This window comes from Notolepis coatsorum (assembly GCF_963971535.1).
Source record: "Notolepis coatsorum genome assembly, chromosome: 16".
NCBI lineage: Eukaryota > Metazoa > Chordata > Actinopteri > Aulopiformes > Paralepididae > Notolepis > Notolepis coatsorum.
Window position 1 is genome coordinate 7,915,567 of NC_140180.1, and position 4,000 is coordinate 7,919,566.

A 4,000-nucleotide genomic window follows, 5' to 3' on the forward strand; every position below is an offset into this window, starting at 1 on the left:
GAGTTGGTCTCTTGACGAAGGTACTGACGTTACAACTGGAGTTGGTCCCTTGACCAAGGTACTGGTCATTACAACTGTAGTTGGTCTCTTGACCAAGGTACTGGTCATTACAACTGTAGTTGGTCTCTTGACCAAGGTACTGGTCATTAAAACTGGAGTTGGTCTCTTGACCAAGGTACTGGCATTACAACTGGAGTTGGTCTCTTGACCAATGTACTGGCATTACAACTGGAGTTGGTCTCTTGACCAAGGTACTGGCATTACAACTGGAGTTGGTCTCTTAACCAATGTACTGGCATTACAACTGGAGTTGGTCTCTTGACCAAGGTACTGGCATTACAACTGGAGTTGGTCTCTTGACCAATGTACTGGCATTACAACTGGAGTTGGTCTCTTGACCAAGGTACTGGTCATTACAACTGGAGTTGGTCTCTTGACCAAGGTACTGACGTTACAACTGGAGTTGGTCTCTTAACCAAGGTACTGGTCATTACAACTGGAGTTGGTCTCTTGACCAAGGTACTGGTCATTACAACTGGAGTTAGTCTCTTGACCAAGGTACTGACGTTACAACTGGAGTTGGTCCCTTGACCAAGGTACTGGTCATTACAACTGTAGTTGGTCTCTTGACCAAGGTACTGGTCATTAAAACTGGAGTTGGTCTCTTGACCAAGGTACTGGCATTACAACTGGAGTTGGTCTCTTGACCAAGGTACTGACGTTACAACTGGAGTTGGTCCCTTGACCAAGGTACTGGTCATTACAACTGTAGTTGGTATATTGACCAAGGTACTGGTCATTACAACTGGAGTTGGTCTCTTGACCAAGGTACTGGTCATTAAAACTGGAGTTGGTCTCTTGACCAAGGTACTGGCATTACAACTGGAGTTGGTCTCTTGACCAATGTACTGGCATTACAACTGGAGTTGGTCTCTTGACCAAGGTACTGGCATTACAACTGGAGTTGGTCTCTTGACCAATGTACTGGCATTACAACTGGAGTTGGTCTCTTGACCAAGGTACTGGCATTACAACTGGAGTTGGTCTCTTGACCAATGTACTGGCATTACAACTGGAGTTGGTCTCTTGACCAAGGTACTGGCATTACAACTGGAGTTGGTCTCTTGACCAAGGTACTGGTCATTACAACTGGAGTTGGTCTCTTGACCAAGGTACTGACATTACAACTGGAGTTGGTCTCTTAACCAAGGTACTGGTCATTACAACTGGAGTTGGTCTCTTGACCAAGGTACTGGTCATTACAACTGGAGTTGGTCTCTTGACCAAGGTACTGACGTTACAACTGGAGTTGGTCCCTTGACCAAGGTACTGGTCATTACAACTGTAGTTGGTCTCTTGACCAAGGTACTGGTCATTAAAACTGGAGTTGGTCTCTTGACCAAGGTACTGGCATTACAACTGGAGTTGGTCTCTTGACCAATGTACTGGCATTACAACTGGAGTTGGTCTCTTGACCAAGGTACTGGCATTACAACTGGAGTTGGTCTCTTGACCAAGGTACTGGTCATTACAACTGGAGTTGGTCTCTTGACCAAGGTACTGGCATTACAACTGGAGTTGGTCTCTTGACCAAGGTACTGGCATTACAACTGGAGTTCGTCTCTTGACCAATGTACTGGCATTACAACTGGAGTTGGTCTCTTGACCAAGGTACTGGCATTACAACTGGAGTTGGTCTCTTGACCAAGGTACTGGTCATTACAACTGGAGTTGGTCTCTTGACCAAGGTACTGGCATTACAACTGGAGTTGGTCTCTTGACCAAGGTACTGGCATTACAACTGGAGTTGGTCTCCTTACCAAGGTACTGGCATTACAACTGGAGTTGGTAACTTGACCAAGGTACTGTCATTACAACTGGAGTTGGTCCCTTGACCAAGGTACTGGTCATTACAACTGGAGTTGGTCTCTTGACCAAGGTACTGACATTACAACTGGAGTTAGTCTCTTGACCAAGGTACTGGTCATTACAACTGGAGTTGCAAGGTACTGGCATTACAACTGGAGTTGGTATCTTAACCAAGGTACTGGCATTACAACTGGAGTTGGTCTCTTAACCAAGGTACTGGCATTACAACTGGAGTTGGTATCTTAACCAAGGTACTGGCATTACAACTGGAGTTGGTCTCTTAACCAAGGTACTGGCATTACAACTGGAGTTGGTCTCTTGACCAAGGTACTGGCATTACAGCTGGAGTTGGTCTCTTAACCAAGGTACTGGCATTACAACTGGAGTTGGTCTCTTAACCAAGGTACTGGCATTACAACTGGAGTTGGTCTCTTGACCAAGGTACTGGCATTACAGCTGGAGTTGGTCTCTTAACCAAGGTACTGGCATTACAGCTGGAGTTGGTCTCTTAACCAAGGTACTGGCATTACAACTGGAGTTGGTCTCTTAACCAAGGTACTGGCATTACAACTGGAGTTGGTCTCTTGACCAAGGTACTGGCATTACAACTGGAGTTGGTCTCTTAACCAAGGTACTGGCATTACAACTGGAGTTGGTCTCTTAACCAAGGTACTGGTCATTACAACTGGAGTTAGTCTCTTGACCAAGGTACTGGTCATTACAACTGGAGTTGCAAGGTACTGGCATTACAACTGGAGTTGGTATCTTAACCAAGGTACTGGCATTACAACTGGAGTTGGTCTCTTAACCAAGGTACTGGCATTACAACTGGAGTTGGTCTCCTAACCAAGGTACTGGCATTACAACTGGAGTTGGTCTCTTAACCAAGGTACTGGTCATTACAACTGGAGTTGGTATCTTAACCAAGGTACTGGCATTACAACTGGAGTTGGTCTCTTAACCAAGGTACTGGCATTACAACTGGAGTTGGTCTCTTAACCAAGGTACTGGTCATTACAACTGGAGTTGGTCCCTTGACCAAGGTACTGGCATTACAACTGGAGTTGGTCTCTTAACCAAGGTACTGGTCATTACAACTGGAGTTGGTCTCTTGACCAAGGTACTGGCATTACAACTGGAGTTGGTCTCTTGACCAAGGTACTGGTCATTACAACTGGAGTTGGTCTCTTAACTAAGGTACTGGCATTACAACTGGAGTTGGTCTCTTAACCAAGGTACTGGTCATTACAACTGGAGTTGGTCTCTTAACCAAGGTACTGGTCATTACAACTGGAGTTGGTCTCTTAACCAAGGTACTGACATTACAACTGGAGTTGGTCTCTTGACCAAGGTACTGGTCATTACAACTGGAGTTGGTCTCTTAACCAAGGTACTGGTCATTACAACTGGAGTTGGTCTCTTAACCAAGGTACTGGTCATTACAACTGGAGTTGGTCTCTTGACCAAGGTACTGGCATTACAACTGGAGTTGGTCTCTTGACCAAGGTACTGGTCATTACAACTGGAGTTGGTCTCTTAACCAAGGTACTGGTCATTACAACTGGAGTTGGTCTCTTGACCAAGGTACTGGTCATTACAACTGGAGTTGGTCTCTTAACCAAGGTACTGGCATTACAACTGGAGTTGGTCTCTTGACCAAGGTACTGGTCATTACAACTGGAGTTAGTCTCTTGACCAAGGTACTGGTCATTACAACTGGAGTTGGTCTCTTGACCAAGGTACTGGTCATTACAACTGGAGTTAGTCTCTTGACCAAGGTACTGGTCATTACAACTGGAGTTGGTCTCTTGACCAAGGTACTGGTCATTACAACTGGAGTTGGTCTCTTGACCAAGGTACTGGTCATTACAACTGGAGTTGGTCTCTTGACCAAGGTACTGGCATTACAACTGGAGTTGGTCTCTTGACCAAGGTACTGGCATTACAACTGGAGTTGGTCTCTTAACCAAGGTACTGGTCATTACAACTGGAGTTGGTCTCTTGACCAAGGTACTGGCATTACAACTGGAGTTGGTCTCTTAACCAAGGTACTGGTCATTACAACTGGAGTTGGTCTCTTAACCAAGGTACTGGCATTACAACTGGAGTTGGTCTCTTGACCAAGGTACTG